Source organism: Nerophis ophidion, linkage group LG14 (assembly GCF_033978795.1).
Source record: "Nerophis ophidion isolate RoL-2023_Sa linkage group LG14, RoL_Noph_v1.0, whole genome shotgun sequence".
In the NCBI taxonomy this organism is placed as follows: Eukaryota; Metazoa; Chordata; class Actinopteri; order Syngnathiformes; family Syngnathidae; genus Nerophis; species Nerophis ophidion.
The window spans coordinates 16836513-16855362 of NC_084624.1; the positions used below are offsets into that span (position 1 = coordinate 16836513).

General features: G+C 38.6%; 1 protein-coding gene across 1 annotated transcript in view; it reads right to left on the reverse strand.

Moving 5' to 3' along the window:
* The window catches only part of chst6 (carbohydrate sulfotransferase 6), a 74412-nt gene extending 56511 nt beyond the window's left edge, over positions 1-17901 (reverse strand). The window contains exon 1 of the mRNA XM_061919984.1: positions 17764-17901. The gene's annotated coding sequence lies outside the window, so the exon portion shown is untranslated. The remainder of the gene's footprint in view (positions 1-17763) is intronic.
* Between the last annotated feature and the right edge of the window lie 949 nt (positions 17902-18850).

The window sequence follows — 18850 nt, forward strand, 5'->3', positions numbered from 1 at the left end:
AAACCGTACTCATTACGAGAAAACCGTAGTTGTCTGCAGGTATGGAATAGAGACGGAACAAGATTTTAAGACACATTGTAGGTCAGAAAAAAGGAAGAAAAACGGAAACATTTTTTAAAATTTTTCTACAGAGATAAAAAAAAGATGCATTTTTAGACGGAAAAATCACATGCCTGGTCATGTGTTGCGAAATTAACTGATTCTGAAAATAAGTTGAACGCATATTTAGTTAATGTAAAGTAGGGCCGCAACTAACAACTAATTTGAAAAATCGATGAATCTGTCGATTACTACTTCGATTAATCGGTTAATAATCGGAAAAAAGAGACAAACTACATTTCTATCCTTTCCAGTATTTTATTGGGGAAAAAACAGCATACTGGAAACATGTTCTTTCAACTTGCCAAATAAAACCAGGCAAATGTACAAAAATGTTTTTTTTATTATAAAACAGGGGTCGGGAATCTTTTTGGCTGAGAGAGCCATGAAAGCCAAATATTTTAAAATGTATTTCCGTGAGAGCCATACAAAAAATGTTTAACACTGAATACAACTAAATGCGTGCATTTTTAAGTACGACCAACATTTTTAGAGTATAATAAGTCTCTTGTTCTTTTTGATGACACTGTTATTCTGAAACTAACCAATAATAAATAAAAAACTTCTTACCATGAATACTTCTTACCATGGATGGGACTTCTAGAAACCGGATGGATGGATAAAAATGATTAGGAATGTTTTATATTTTGAACGTGGATTTTAACACTGTGAATGTAGCTGAGATAGGCTCCAGCACCCTCCCGCGACCCGGACGGGACAGGAGGTTAGAAAATGGATGTATGGATGGATTACCAGCGGAATTATTCATTACTTATCGTGTTAAGCAATATCAGCTAAGATTCATCCGAGAGCCAGATGCAGTCATCAAAAGAGCCACATCTGGCTCGAGAGCCATAGGTTCCCTACCCCTGTTATAAAAGGTGCACCATTGTCATGCACAATAGCAATAATGTTGCTTTGGGGAATTACAAACCTGGCTACTATCTATTCCAATCATTCTGCAATGTTGGATGTTGAATGTCTTTCCTCTAGCAGCATGGTCATAAGGCAGATCGACTTCATGTTCCATTCGTCTCCAATGTAATGGCATGTATTGCCAAGGTAGGCTTCCGTGGCTACACTTGTCCACACATCAGTTGTGAGAGCAGTTTTGCTCTGGGTGGATTTTATGTCAGTCTACACTGCTCGGAATGTCTGCTCGCACTTCCTCTCCATCACTTTGGGAAAATAGGTCCTCGAGGGTAGAGTGTAACCAAGGTTGAGGACGTGAATAATTTGTCTAAAACCTTCATCCTCCACCATTGATAGTGGGCTTATGTCAGTTAACAACATATTCAGGATAGCATCAGTCAATGCAGCCGCTTGCTGTGGTGTGCAGACCTTCCTTTGTACCAAGTCGCTAATGCTGGCTTGTTTCTTTCTGAAATGAGAGAAACCATATAATGCACGTACATAATAGCATCATTTACATGTAACTTAATACATACCTAGTTGATTTAATTAATAATTTATTAATGTTATGTCATTAATAATGACATAACAGGCAAATACGCCACCACATTTAAAAACAGCTAAATACATGGACATTGGGGTTGCAGCATACACCAATAATAACGCAGAAACGTAACTCATCAGATAAGATATTGTACACATTTCTGTTGTGAATAATAAAGGATTCATTTTAGGCTGCCACTTAATATTAGTATGAAATATTCCAGCACCTTCATAACGTTTAGTTACACTAAACCGTCACTCAAATCTAAATATATTTATATAGCTTTATTTGGCCTGGCTACATTGATCCATTATGAAACCAACCTGAGATATTTCTGTCCGTTATGTTTATTTCGGAATTGGTAACCGTGCGTTTTCTCTCTCAAAACGGAGTGAAATCTGCCGGAAACACATTATCAGCCTCGCGTTTCAACAAAGGGATAACTTTGACGTTACCCACAAAAAAGCTGAACTCATGAATGCCTGTTGCGACTCAAAACAACAGAGAAAATGAAGTCGTCGCACTCTCCAAAAAGTTCCTAACACACTGAAAGTTAATAAACAACAGTTGCTGCCAGGATTCCTTAAAACACATCTCCTCGTTAACAAAAGATTTAAAACACAGATTAATGTACCCGGACTATGGACTTAAAAAGTTACATACCGTGAGTTCCCTTCATCCATGGCTCCAACATGTTTCCTGTTAAGATGCTCCCAAAGCAATATTGTACTTTCGTGCCATTCGAGGGTCCATGCTGCATATTTTGCAGGAAACGGTCTTCTTTGAAGTCTTTGAAGTAAAGTGTTTCCACACTTTTGACAACTTAGGTCGTACACTTTTCTCCATTGAGGCAATAACCTCAAGATGTTTCTCCGCTTAACTATCCGTACTGTTTTCCTCCGCCAATTTTCGAATGTTTCCAGACAAAGGAGACGGCGTCGTCACGTGAGCTCCACGTGACACATCATTGGCTGGCTCACTGCCACCTCATGAGACGTAGCCACAACCCATGCGCATAGCATAAATCCAACGAATCGAGGACTAAATTAATCGCCAACTATTTTTACAATTGATTTTAATCGATTAGTTGTTGCAGCCCTAATGTAAAGTGAAAACAAAATTCCATATATGATCACTCTTTGTTGACATTTTAGGAGAAGCTGAACTTCCCTTGCAGCCTTACAGCAATTGCCAATGTCGTTTACTCTTGTCCGCAGCAGGTGAACAGACTCTTTTAGAACGAGGCGGGTAAGGGAAGTCGGTAGGTCAGATCCGTAACTTTGATGCAAGGATTGTTTCTAAAGGCTGGGTCGGAAGGGAGTGAATGCCATTGTTGGAGGAGCTTGCACCCCATCACCGAAGCCCCAGGTGCCAAGATGTGGGCGGAGCGGCTTTGCAGGTCATACCGGAAAGGCTACATACAAACAATCAGGTGCATCTTGCATACGGTTTAACACATATTTTCTATCCATCCTTTTTCAACCGCTTATTCCCTTTTGGGGTTGCGGGGGGCGCTGGCGCCTATCTCAGCGGAGGATGGGGTACACCCTGGACAAGTTGCCACCTCATCGCAGTAACACATATTTTGAATGGCCCAATTTTTAATGCATCACTAATCAAAAGTGCATCCATAATAACTTGTATATTAGTGATGCATTAAAAATTGGGCCATAACACATATTTTGAATTGCATCAATAATAAGTTATATATATTTATCTTGTCATACAATATATATATATTTTTTTTTCTCACGTAAAAGACCCTCATTTTAAAAAGGTGTGGTGGCTTTTATTTTGCCGTGGCTCTGCATCATTATCAATAACATGCAGAGGAAACCATTATCACAGTTTCCATTATTTAAAATCAATATATGTTCTTTGTTCAATTTGTACTATATTAAAAGTGTCAAAAATAAATTTTGTCCTTGAACAATGTAAAACATCACACATTTTTCAGATCAATTAATATTTCACTAAAAATATTTTTACCCACATTTTAAAATGTTTGTCTTAACGTATTACTTTTCTGAAACTGCTCTGTCACCTGTGATGTTGACATCTTGGCCAGGTCACCCTTGTGAAAGAGATTTTGATCTGAATGGGTTTCTTATCTGGTGAAATAAAGTTTGTAAACTTTGTTATTTTTTGCAAATATTAGCTCATTTGGAATTTAATGCCTGCAACATGTTTCAAAAAATTCTTCAGAGTTTGCACTGGCTCCCTGTTCATTTTAGAATTGATTTTAAAACATTGCTGTTTGTTTTTAAATCTTTACATGGACTGGCACCTCAATATATCTCGGACCTTATCCAAATTTACATTCCTGCGCGCGCTCTGAGGTCCGAGAGCCAGTTTCAGCTCGTGGTGCCCAAGACCAGACTTAAGACCAGGGGAGACAGGGCCTTCTCTGTGGTCGGGCCTAAGCTCTGGAACACTCTGCAGCTCCATGTTCAAACTGCTTCCACAGTGGAGTGTTTTAAGTCTCGTCTTAAGACTCACTTTTATTCTTTGGCTTTTAAGTTGTGTGGTCCTCTGTTCTCTTGTCCTCTGTGTTTTTTATACACTTTGATTTCTATTTTACTGTTTTAATTGATTTTACCCTTTAAAATAGTTTTTAATCATATTTGTTTTTATATTGTTTTTATATTTATTTATTTTTTGTTTTTATTCAGTCATTGGTGGAGCATAATATATATATATATATATATATATATATATATATATATATACATACATACACTTTTTTATTTTATTTTATTTATTTTTTTACAATTGTTTTTAACATGGCTGTGCAGCACTTTGGAAACGTTATTGTTGTTTAAATGTGCTATATAAATAAAGTGGATTGGATTGGATCAAAAAAGCTGGCACAAGTGGTAAAAAAGACTGAGAAAGTTGAGGAATGCTCATCAAACACTTATGTGGAACATGTCACAGGTGAACAGGCTAATAGGGAACTGGTGGGTGCCATGACTGGGTACAAAAGCGGCTTACATGAAATGCTCTGTCATTCACAAAGAAGAATGGGGAGAGGGTCACCACTTTGTGAACAAATGTGTGAGCAATTTGTTTAACAGTTCAAGAACATTTATCAACGAGCTATTGCAAGGAATTTAGTGATTTCACCAACTACGGTCTATAATATCATCAAAAGGTTCAGAAAATCTGGAGAAATCACTGTACTTAAGCGGCAAGGCAGGAAACCAACATTGAATGCCTGTGACCTACAATCCCTCAGACGGTACTGCATCCAAAACCCACGTCAGTGTGTGAAGGAATTGACCACTTTGGCTCAGTAACACTTCAGAAAACCACTGTCAGTAACTACAGTTTGTCACTAGATCTGTAAGTGCAAGTTAAAACTCTACTATGCAAAGCGAAAGCCATTCATCAAGAACACCCAGAAACGCCGCCGGTTTCTCTGGGCCCGAGGTCATCTAAGATGGACTGATGCAAAGTGGAAAAGTGTTCTGTGGTCTGACGAGTCCACACTTCAAATTGTTTTTGGAAACTGTGGACGTCGTGTCCTCCGGACCAAAGAGGCAAAGAACCATCCGGACTGTTGAAGGCGCAAAGTTCAAAAGACAGTATCTGTGATGGTATGGGGGTGTATTAGTGCCAAAGGCATGGATAACTTACCCATCTAAGAAGGCCCCATTAATGCTGAAAGGTACCTACAGGTTAGGGAGCAACATATGTTGCCATCCAAGCAATGTCTTTTTCATGGACGCCCCTGCTTATTACAGTAAGACAATGCCAAGCCACATTCAACACGTGTTACAACAGCGTGGCTTCGTAAAAAGAAGAGTGCATGTACTTTCCTGGCCCGCCTGCAGTCCAGACCCGTCTCCCATACAAAATGTGTGGCGCATTATAAAGCGTAAAATACGACAGCGTAGACCATGGACTGTTGAACAACTTAAGCTGCACATCAAGCAAGAATGGGAAAAAATTCCACCTGGTAAGCTTTAAAATTTGGTCTCCTCAGTTCCCAAACGTTTACAGAGTTTTGTTAAACGGAAAGGCCATGTAACAGTGGTAAAAATGCCCCTGCGCCAATTTTTTTGCAATGTGTTGCTGCTATTAAATTCTAAGTTAATCATTATTTGCAAAAAAAAAATAAGTTTCTCAGTTCGAACAATAAATATCTTGTCTTTGCAATCTATTCAATTGAATATAAGTTGAAAAGGATTAGAAAATCATTGCATTCTGTTTTTATTTACGATTTACACAACATGTCAACTTCACTGGCTTTGATTTTAGTACTTAGACACACTGAAATACTTTCAAGTGGCCCTCTGATAATTTTATTCTACATTCAAAAAAGGGCCCCATTATGCAAAAACTAATTTTCATATCTGAAGGTACGTTTTTTCTGTGTATTTTGGATCTACATACGTACAGAACATTTTAAATCAAACCATCAAGGCATCGAAGGTGAGCCACATAAATAAGACCGCCCACAAACAGGCGCATCCTGAAGAGACTGTCAGAAAGCGACTTGAAGATGATCTGTAAAACATCAAGGAAGTTTTTTACATTTATAAAAAATAAAAATAAAAATGACTCCTTTAATGCACCCCATAATCTGGTGCGCCTAACCTATAAAAAGATTTTTTTTTAATTTAGACCATTCATCGGCAGTAGGAAAAATACGGTACTCTTTCCGGGTCAAATGGTTAATTATTTATTATTGATCGACTTCAAAGTAATGCACTTTCCGGTAAAGTTTCTAAAATTTTGATTCACCGAAAATTTTATCGATGACGAATACTGCATTTGTTTTCTTTTGTGTTATCTTTTTAATGAATTAAGTAACGTTTATGACATTTTTTAAAACACAATATAGAATGTAAGATATAACAGAATAATGCATACATTTATAATTTGTTTTTCAAAAGGCTTACAAAAAAGTGGGACCCCATTATGAAGATGTCTAGCGCCAACACTGCTTCTCATTGCAGACTTTATGAGAGACAACAAACATAATGAAACATCACGTACTCTACATTGTTTGCTCTTAATGGGATGCCGACTGTTAGGATGTTGTCATATTCCAGTTTAAATGAAAAATGACTCATAATCATTGCAAAAAAAAAAAAAGATGGGGTGGAACGAAGCGTCTTTTTTTGCCATTTTGGGGACGAAGTTGGCTGTAAAAGTGTATTGTGCAAACTTCTCTGTTTATGACCTCATCCTTCTACTATTCAGGCGAGGGGCAGGATTTATAATCTCCAAACCCAAAACCAGTGAAGTTGGCACGTTGTGTAAATTGTAAATAAAAACAGAATACAATGATTTGCAAATCCTTTTCAACTTACTTTCAATTGAATTGACAAGATATTTAATGTTCGAACTGAGAAACTTTTTTTTTTTTTTTTGCAAATCATCATTAACTTAGAATCTAATGGCAGCAACACATTGCAAAAGAGTTGTCACAGGGGGATTTTTACCACTGTGTTACAAACCCCGTTTCCATGTGAGTTGGGAAATTGTGTTAGATGTAAATATAAAAGAAATACAATTATTTGTAAATCATTTACAACCCATATTCAGTTGAATATGCTACAAAGACAACATATTTGATGTTCAAACTGATAAACATTTTTTTTTTTGCAAATAATCATTAACTTTAGAATTTGATGCCAGGAACACGTGACAAAGAAGTTGGGAAAGGTGGCAATAAATACTGATAAAGTTGAGGAATGCTCATCAAACACTTATTTGGAACATACACAGGTGTACAGGCTAATTGGGAACATGTGGGTGCCATGATTGGGTATAAAAAAAGCTTCCCAAAAAATGCTCAGTCTTTCACAAGAAAGGATGGGGCGAGGTACACCCCTTTGTCCACAACTGTGTGAGCAAATAGTCAAACAGTTTAAGAACAACGTTTCTCAAAGTGAAATTGCAAGAAATTTAGGGATTTCAACATCTACGGTACATAATATCATCAAAAGGTTCAGAGAATCCGGTGAAATCACTCCACGTAAGCGGCATGGCAAGAAACCAACATTGAATGACTGTGTCCTTCAATCCTTCAGGCGACACTGTATCAAAAACCGACATCAATCTCTTAAGAATATAACCACAAGGGCTCAGGAACACTTAAAAAAAACACTGTCACTAATTACAGTTTGTCGCTACACCTGTAAGTGCAAGTTAAAGCTCTACTATGCAAAGCGAAAGCCATTTATCAACAACATCCAGAAATTCCGCCGGCTTCTCTGGGCCACAGATCATCAAAGATGGACTGAGGTAAAGTGGAAAATTGTTCTGTGGTCTGACGAGTCCACATTTCAAATTGTTTTTGGAAATATTCGACATCGTGTCATCCGGACCAAAGGGGAAGCGAACCATTCAGACTGTTATCGACGCAATGTTCAAAAGCCAGCATCTGTGATGGTATGGGGGTGCATTAGTGCCCAAGGCATTGGTAACTTACACATCTGTGAAGGCATCATTAATGCTGAAAGGTACATACAGGTTTGGGAGCAACATATGTTGCCATCCAAGTAACGTTATCATGGACGCCCCTGCTTATTTCAGCAAGACAAGGCCAAGCCATGTGTTGCAACAGCGTGGTTTCATAGTAAAAGAGTGCTGGTTCTAGACTGGCCTGCTGTAATCCAGACCTGTCTCCCAATGAAAATGTGTGGCACGTTATGAAGGAAATTGATTCATTTCTTTAAGCAAAATGTTGATTATTGAACATCTTTTTCGGTTCTGGTTGAGTGAACGCTGGCGCGTGCTGCTGCCGCTACTCATCGGTTTTTATCTCTGGCCTTAAAGTTGTTTTCAGTGCTTTTGATGTTACTTTTTTGACTAAATAGGCACTGGCACATGTTCACTTTTACTGCACTTTTAATTGATAGTCTTGTCATGGTAATCTGAGAAATTCCTCCCCTGCTGATCATCGGAGTTTGGCGAACGACGCCACTTCTCGTTTTCCGCCACAATGTGGATGACCGGATCAAATGTTTGGATACCGCAGATGTGGATTTTTTTTACCCACATCCAACGCTCTCTTCCAATATTCTGCTGCTGACCTCCTGCGACTCGGTTCTGGGCTGTTTCGTCCCCAGCCAGTGACGCTTCACCTCCATCCGGAAATAGCCTACCAGCCTAACCGAAAATACATCCACAGTGGGTCCCGCAGAAATCACCAGCTCAATAACAACACGCCAATAAAATCAATTTGGTCCAAAACTCGTCACCCGCCACAGAACATTGGTCGGGGAGTCGATCGCAAAGTGTTAGCCAGCCTAGCTAGGTCGGCTAACCCAAAACATCAAAAATGACAGCACTCACACAAACTTCAGTCTTCTTAACATCCGCTCACTCACGAGCATAGGACTTCTCGTCCAGGATCTCCTGGCTGACCATGAACTGGACTTTGTCTGCCTAACAGAAATATGGCACCACCTCAATGATTACACAGACCTTAATAGCTTGACTCCTCCCGGGTTTGTTTACACTTCCAAACCTCGCGCCACTGGTCGTGGAGGAGGTCTCGCGATGATCTATTGCGAGAAGTGGAAAATCTCACCGGTGGCCTCTACTGCCTTCTCCTCCTTTGAAAGCACAGTTTTGCAGCTTTGAATTTCATGGCTGCAACACGTGCCAAAGTAGTTGGGAAAGGGCATGTTCACCACTGTGTTACATCCCCTTTTCTTTTAACAACACTCAATAAACGTTTGGGAACTGAGGAAACTAATTGTTGAAGCTTTGAAAATGGAATTCTTTACCATTCCTATTTTATGTAGAGCTTCAGTCATTCAATAGTCCGGGGTCTCCGCTGTCGTATTCTACGCTTTATAATGCACCACACATTTTCGATGGGAGACATGTCTGGACTGCAGGCGGGCCAGGAAAGTGCTCGCACTCTTTTACTACAGAGTAACGCTGATGTTACACGTGGCTTGGCTTTGTTTTGCTGAAATAAGCAGTGCCGTCCATGATAACGTTGCTAAGATGACAACATATGTTGCTCCAAAACCTGTATGGACCATTCAGCATTAATGGTGCCTTCACAGATGTGTAAGTTACCCATGCCTTGGGCACTAATACACCCCCATACCATCACAGATGATGGCTTTTGAACTTTGCGCCTATAACAATCCGGTTGGTTAGGACTAGAAATGGTGCCCTAATGGGCAGACTCAGCTCAGGTCAAAGGCCAGCGAGAAGAGGTAGGTCTTAAGAAGGGTTTTGAAAACTCTCAGGCTCTGGGCTGACCTAATGTGGAGGGGAAGGCTGTTCCAGAGCTTAGGGGCGGCGGCGGAAAAAGGCTCTGTCCCCTCTGGTCTTTAGCCTGGATTTAGGGACCGCCAACAGCAGTTGGTCAGCTGACTTTAGGGCTCTAGACGAGGTATGATGATGCAGAAGCTTGGTCAGGTATTGTGGGGCCAGACCATTTAGGGATTTAAAAACAATTAAAAGTAATTTAAAATCAATGCTGTAACGGAGAGTGAGCCAGTGGAGTGAGGCCAGGACTGGGGTGATGTGCTCGCGTTTTTTGGTGCTGGTGAGGAGACGGGCACCCGCAATTTTGCACAAGCTGCAAACGGCGGAGTGATACCTGATCAATGCCAACGTACAGTGAATTGTTGTAGTCTAGCCGGTGTGTGATGAAGGGGTGGATAGCAGTCTCCAGGTCGCTCTGTGCCTTGGTCTTTGCTAGGGTTCTGAGATGGTAAAAGCTGGTACTAACCACTGGGCTGACCTGTTTGGTGAATTTGAAGGCACTATCGAAGATCACTCCGAGATTTCTCACAGAGGACCTTATGTGTACACCCGGAGGACCTAGAGCACTAACAAACGAGAATGGAGATGTTTCGCCGAAGATGATGATCTCGGTCTTGCTCTCATTAAGGTTGAGGAAGTTAGCACTCATCCATACTTTAATGTCAGTCAGACAGTCAAGCAGTGGCTGAAGTGCGACCTGTCCTGTAGCCTTAAGAGGTAAGTAGATCTGAACATCATCAGCATAACAATGGAATGAGACATTGTACTTGACCAGGATTTCACCTAAAGGAAGTATGTACAGTAGGAAGATATTGGGACCTAGGATTGACCCTTGAGGAACACCACAGGTAAGGGGGGCCACCGAGGAGAGAAAGTCTCCTAGCTGCACAGAGAAACTTCGGTCAGTTAGGTAGGACTGAAACCGGCTTAGGGCTACACCTGAGATGCCCACGTACTGCTTCAGTCGTGACAGTAGGATCCTGTGATCCACCGTGTCGAAGGCAGCTGTGAGGTCCAAGAGCATCAGGATCACAGGACTACCAGAGTCAGCGGCCAGAAGCAGATCATTTTGCACTCTCAGGAGTGCCGTTTCAGTGCTGTGAGATGTTTTGAAACCAGATCTGAATTTCTCGTGGATGTTATTTATAACTAGAAAAAACTGTAACTGGACATACACTACTCTCTCAAGGATTTTGGACAGAAAGGGTAACTGAGAGATGGGTCTGAAGTTAGAAAGAAAAGAGGGGTCAAAATCTTGGGACAAAATATTCCGAACTCAACTTTCCATTTCTATGCTGATGATACTGTCATATACTGCACAGCACCAACTCCTGCTGAGGCCTTTAAATATCTACAATATGCATTTGACAGAGTACAAGAACAACTTTGCTATCTTCAACTGGTTTTAAATGCAGAGAAAACAAACTGTATGTTCTTTACCACATCAAAAACTGTAAGATCAGCACTGTGTGAAAACATTTTAACAAGAAATGGGCAACAAATGATGTTATTATCTTCTTTTAAATATTTGAGATTTTTAATTGATGACCACTTGAGTTTTAAGGAGCACATTCAGTATGTTGACTGGGATTTTATTATAGAAACAAGTCTTGCTTTTCTTTTACTGTGAAACAGAAATTGGCGGAAACAACATTTTTACCTGTTATTAAACTATGGAGATGTGTTGTACATTAATTTTACTGCTGGTTGTCTCTACAAGCTGGCTAGTGTTTACCATAGAGCACTGAGATTCATCACCAACTGCGCTCCCCTTACTCACCATTGTGTCTTATACTCAATGGTTAACTGGACATCTTTATGTGCTCGACGCCTCAATCATTGGTATGTTTTCATCTACAAAACCATTATTTGTATCACTCCATCTTATCAATCTTGTCTTTTAACAAAAAAACAAGGAAGTCACAGTCTCCGTTCAATGAATGTTCTTCAATTTGTCATACCCAAAGTAAGAACTGAATTGGGCAAGAAAGCATTTAGGTTTTCAGCACCGAAGGCTTGGAATAACCTACAATTGAATATTCAACTTCACACCCTTGTTACATTAAATGACTTTAAAGTTTCTGTGAAAGGATTGCAGTCTACCATGTCTGTATGCACATGTGTGATATGAGCAAGTTTTAATGTTGTAAATGTGATGTTTTATGTGTTGTTTACTGTTTTTAATGTAACCTTGCTGCTGCCCTCTTGGCCAGGTCTCCCTTTGAAAAGAGATCTTTGATCTCAATGGGATTTTACCTGGTTAAATAAAGGCTAAATAAAAAAATAAGGATTGTGAATGATAGGCAAAATAAAAAAAAGTGCAGTTCCCATTTAAAGTTCAAAATGCAGTAAGTTCATTGATGCGGACACGCTTGTTACTGAATACTTTCGTACACGCGTCTGCCTTGGCGACTTTTTATGTGTAAGTAATACGCAACCAGAGTTATTATACGTGTTTATATTGACAAATGCACTGATTTAAACTGCAATATTGCAATACATGGCACACTGACAAAGCTTAACCTATTTTAACTATAACAATCTACAAGATTAATATAGGTTGCCTCTCTCTCTTCCCCTCCATCTTTTGGGGTTCCTTTTTTTTTTTATCTCTAGTTATCATTATGTGTATGTATTGTTGCATTTGAATAACTGTATTGTTGATAATAGAGGTAAATTATTGGTATTGTTCATTATCAATAGTGCTATTTCTATTGGTATTTGTATTGCTCCAGTTTGTTCATTATCAATAGTGCAATTTCTATTGGTATTTGTATTGCTCCAGTTGTAGTGTAAAAATTCTCACTGTCATTTCTGTATTATTATTTATTTCCAGGGGTGTAACGGTACACAAAAATGTTGGTTCGGTACGTACCTCGGTGTAGAGATCAGGGTTCGGTTCATTTTCGGTGCAGTAAGAAAACAAACAAATATCTAATTTTGGGGGTTATTTGTGTACCAAATTTGTAAACAATGGCTTTATCCTTTTAACATTGGGAACACTATAATAATTCTGCCCCCATTAATCCACAATAAACTGCCTCAAGTTGTTTCTTTGATTAAATAAAATGACAAAACCTTTCTTCAACATGTAAAAAGTGCAACATTAAACAGTTTCAAGTCAACTCATCATGCTTGATTTATTACAGCATTTGGGAAGCCTGTAGTTGACTTTTATTATGTAAATGTTATATTTTTGTCAACATGTGATAGCAGGCACCCTGCCATTCAAAACTAGACTGCTACATTACTGATTAATGTAACTATAGCTGAAAAATAGTACAATAGAAATAGGAGAGACTATTCATCCCTGAAATCTATGGAGTTCATGTTAGTTCATGTGAAATAACAGACAGACAGGGCTTTGCTGCCCTTAACACACACACACACACACACACACACACACACACACACACACACACACACAGCGAAATGAGCTAACGTAACGCTAAAAGCTAATTAGCCCTCACATCACCTCAAGCCAGAACTGTGAGCGAGCTGAACTGCAGTTTAAGTTTCTAGAAGGTCAACGGGCTCATAGTGATGTTTGTAATAGTTGTGACTGGAAAATGTTTTTTATAATTTGGGGAGTGTACGATGTCCGCTGCTGAACACATATCTGCTCGACAATGAAGCATTTACAACATGCGTTCTGAATACGCACTGCTGATTGGCTGTTACATCGCTCTGAATACGCACTGCTGATTGGCTTTGTATGTAACCAATCAGATGGTTGAGTGGGCGGGAAAATGCTGGGTGCTCACTGCTCAGACAGAGGCAGAAAGCAGAGCAGCTTGTTAAGACTTTAGAATACAAACGGTGCTCAATGCTCAGACAGAGGCAGAAAGCAGAGCAGCTTGTTAAGACTTTAGAATACAAACTCGTTCGATACACCCTCGTACCGAACCGAAACACCCGTACAGAAACGGTTCAATACAAATACACGTACCATTACACCCCTATTTATTTCACTAACTGCTTCTTTGCTATCACTTTTACGATCATTTGTACATATCGTATGTGCTGGTGTTGTTCAATTGTTGTTGTTTTTGTTGTGTTTGCTGTTGTTTTTGTCCCTCTGTCTAATTCCCCTTATATCCTCACAATTTACCCCTCAGTCTTCCTTTTTTTCCTCTTTCTATCCCTTCCTGCACCAAATGATAATATAAAAAATGGTTTGACAAAAACAGACTATCTTTGAATCTCAGTAAAACTAAAATAATGCTATGTGGTAACAGTAGAAAAGAGCATTAAACATGAATACAAATAGACAGAGTAAATATTGAAAGGGTAAAAGAAACCAGATTTTTTGGAGTATTAATAGATGATAAAATGAACTGGAAATTTCATATACAAAACATACAACTTAAGGTGGCAAAAAACATTTCAATAATGAATAAAGCAAAATACGTCCTGGGCCAAAAATCGCTTTATATTCTCTACTGCTCGCTAGTGTTACCATATCTGAGTTATTGTGCAGAAATATGGGGAAACAACTACAAATGTGCGCTAGATTCATTAACTGTGTTACAAAAAAGATCAATTAAAATAATACATAATATTGGATAGAGAGAACATACAAACCCTTTATTTATTGAGTCAAAAATATTAAAGTTCGGTGATTTGGTAAAATTGCAAACAGCTAAATTGATGTACAAAGCAAATTATAACTTGCAACCAAAGATTGTACAACAATTCTTCTCAACTAAAGAGGAGAAATATAACCTTTGGAGGAAAATCTAATTTAAAACATTTGTATGCACATACAACACTTAAAACCTTTGCATATCAGTATGTAAAATTAAATTATGGAATGGATTAAGTAAAGAAGTTAAACATTGTACTGATATGATCCAGTTTAAGAGGATGTTCAAATGAATAGTGCTTACAAAGTACAAAGAAGAAGAATTATGAGAAACACTTTCAAACTTATTGAAAATAAGATATTCTTCATCTTAGTATGTTAATAATGAATTAATTAATCAAGTACATATTACAAAACTGTTGTGTTACTCATTCACAGATGTCATTTTGCTATTTTGCTGTAAAGGTCAGTGAATTCATGTATACAGTATATTTGTGGGCGCTCTGAAGTGAGAAAGGGGTAGGATTAAATAAGCTTTGCTTCTTCCTACTCCTTTTCAGACATGATGTATTGTGAAATGATGAAATTGCCTGATGTTTAATGTTGTAGGTATGTCATGTTCGAAATAAACATTTAATAAAGTCAAATTTAAATAAGGCAACAAGAGAAGTATCCCACACTTCTCTTTTGTAAAGTAAATCTGAACAGCCGATATGGGCATCTATGTCAACTATATGATTTGCGTGAGAAGCTGGACAGGACAAAAAAAACAAAACTGCAATATTGTTTAACGAAAAACACCAATTACATGTGTGTAGCTTTTGGCTATCGTGCGCTGACGGTTACCGTGTTTACCTTTTGACTCAACTAAAATAGAAGAAAAGACCAACCTTGTGTGGTTTTTGGAGGACCTTTAAATGTTAATGGACACTTTTTAAAAACCTAAACACATGGCAGGACTGCTTGTATTGTCGATTATATGTCACATTTTGGCCCTGCGATGAGATGGCGACTTGTGCAGGGTCTACCCCGCCTTCTGCCTGAATGCAGCTGCGATAGGCGCCAGCGCCCCCTGCGTCCCCAAAAAGGGAATAAGCGGTAGGAAATGGATGTATGGATGGATGGATGTCATATTTTGGACCTGCGATGAGTTGCCGACTTGTCCAGAGTTTACCCCGCCTTCCGCCCGAGTGCAGCGGAGATAGGCTCCAGCCACGCCGAACGGGACAAGCGGTACAAGATGGATGGATGTCACATTTTACACAAGCACATACAGTATAACCCAATATTTGTTATTTGAAGATATTAATCTAATATTAATATTGGCTAGGTATACAACTAGTGAAGGTGTGACTATTAACTATACATATAACAGGCCTGAAGGGATGTTTGAAATATGAATAATCCCTATGGCAGTGGTTCTCAACCTTTTTTCAGTGATGTACCCCCTGTGAACATTTTTTTAATTCAAGTACCCCCTAATCAGAGCGAAGCATTTTTGGTTGAAAAAAAGGGATAAAGAAGTAAAATACAGCACTATGTTATCAGTTTCTGATTTATTAAATTGTATAAGTGGGCGGTATAGCTCGGTTGGTAGAGTGGTCGTGCCAGCAGCTTGAGGGTTGCAGGTTCGATTCCCGCTTCCGCCATCCTAGTCACTGCCGTTGTGTCCTTGAGCAAGACACTTTACCCACCTGCTCCCAGTGCCCCCCACACTGGTTTAAATGTAACATAGATATTGGGTTTCACTATGTAAAGCACTTTGAGTCACTAGAGAAAAGCGCTATATAAATATAATTCACTTCACTTATAACAGTGCAAAATCTGCTCATTTGTATTGGTCTTTCTTGAACAATTTGGAAAAAAAGATAGAAAAATAACAAAAAAATTGTTGAAAAATAAACAAGTGATTCAATTATAAATAAAGATTTCTACACATAGAAGTAATCTTCAACTTAAAGTGCCCTCTTTGGGGATTTTAATAGAGATCCATCTGGATTCATGAACATAAATCTATACATTTCTTCACAAAAAAAGAAATCTTTAACATCAATATTTATGGAACATGTCCACAAAAAATCTAGCTGTCAACACTGAATATTGCATTGTTGCATTTCTTTTCACAGTTTATGAACTTACATCCATATTTTGTTGAAGTATCATTCAAAAAAATATATTTATAAAGGATATTTTATTTGTTGCTATTTTTAGAATATTTTAAAAAAAATCTCAAGTACCCCTTGGCACAGTGGTTTTCAAATGGGGGTACGCGCACCCCTGGGGGTACTTGAAGGTATGCCAAGGGGTACGTGAGATTTTTTTTTAAATATTCTAAAAATAGCAACAATTCAAAAATAGACTTCAACAAAATTTCATAAACAGTTCATAAACTGTGAAGAAGAAAAAAATACAATGCAATATTTAGTGTTGACAGCTTGATATTTTGTGAACATTTTCCATAAATATTGATGTTAAAGATTTCTTCTTTTGTGTAGAAATGTTTAGAACTAAGTTCATGAATTCAGATGGATCTCTATTACAATCCCCAAAGAGGGCACTTTAAGTTGATGATTACTTATATGTGTAGAAATCTTTATTTATAATTGAATCACTTGTCTGCAATGAGATGGCGACTTGTCCAGGGTTTACCCCAGCCTTCCCCCCGATTGTAGCTGAGAAAGGCTCCAGCGCCCCCCGCGACCCCAAAGGGAATAAGCGGTAGAAAATGGATGGATGGATGAATCACTTGTTAATTTTTCAACAAGTTTTTAGTTATTTTTAAATCTTTTTTTCCAAATAGTTCAAGAAAGACCACTACAAATTAGCAATATTTTGCACTGTTATACAATTTAATAAATCAGACACTGATGACATAGTGCTGTATTTTACTTCATCTTTTTTTTTTCAACCAAAAATGCTTTGCTCTGATTAGGGGGTACTTGAATTAAAAATGTGTTCATAGGGGGTACATCACTGAATAAAGGTTGAGAACCACTGCCTTGGCATACCTTCAAGTAACCCCAGGGGTACGCGCACCCCCATTTGAGAACCACTGCACTATGGCATCAAGTACATCATTGAGTTATGTTTTGAATTGCCATGTGAAGTAACATTTGGCAAAAAAAATAATTATCTTTAAAAATATAATAAAAACAAAGTGTGTATTTAGTGATGCTATACACGTTCCCTGAATGTCCATTCAAACAGTGTCATTGTGTTTCGGAGTTAACTTAAGGTACATTACGGTAATGAATACAACGTTGTGTCCTTCACTTTTAGTGGACACGGGAGGTTAACGTCGATGTCCTCGTTCTAATAGAAAGTTTAACAAGTTAAACAGGTAAAATGTGTGTTGTTGTAAAGGAACTTCTCCTACCTTCGTGCTGGAAAACTGCTGCCCTGCAGCCGTGGACACGGAGCCGGTGTTCGCTCTTCCTGGTCGGCAGCCTCTTGTGCTGTCCTGCGGTTTCCAAGCTGGAGTTTGAGACGTGGCCAGCGGTGTTGCCCACCCCTTAGTAAGGTTTGCGGCTATTGGCTGTCCGCAGTAATAGGCGCTTCAATTGCCCAATGACGTCATACACATTGCTGCAGAATTGGATATAACGTGTGAGGAGACTTGGTACATAATTAAAACATACCAATTAGCAGGTTCACCTCGTTTAAACTTGTTTTTTTATATATATCTTGAGAAAGGATTTCTATAATATTCACCAAGTTTGAATAGTGTGTGTGTGGGGAGGGGGGATTGGAGAGCCTATCTCAACTGCATTCGGGCGGAAGGCGGTATACACCCTGGACAAGTCGCCACTTCATCGAAAGGATATTTGTTTTTTAAATTAAATTTTTGTTAAATCTGTCCTTTTTATCAATTTTATACCGCTTGCTAATCATATTGTCTAACAATGCATTTTTCCCATCGATAACATATACACACATACATATATATATATATATATATATATATATATATATATATATATATATATATATATATATACATTTTCTACCGCTTATTCCCTTTTTTTTGGGGTCGCAGGGGGCGCTGGCGCCTATCAGCTACAATCGGGCGGAAGGCGGAGTACACCCTGGACAAGTGGCCACCTCATCGCAGGGCCAACACAGATAGACAGACAACATTCACACTCACATTCACACACTAAGGCCAATTTTATATATATATATATATATATATATATATATATATATATATATATATATATATATATATATATACATACATACATTTTCTACTGCTTGTCCCTTCGGGGTCGCGGGGGGCGCTGAAGCCTATCTCAGCTACAATCGGCCGGAAGGCGGTGTACACCCTGTACAAGTCGCCACCACATCGCAGGGCCATTTATTTTTTTTAATAATTTTTTTTTTTTAAATCAGACCTTTTTAATAAATGTTCTACCGCTTGTTAATCATATTGTCTAAGAATGCATTTTCCCATCGATAACGTG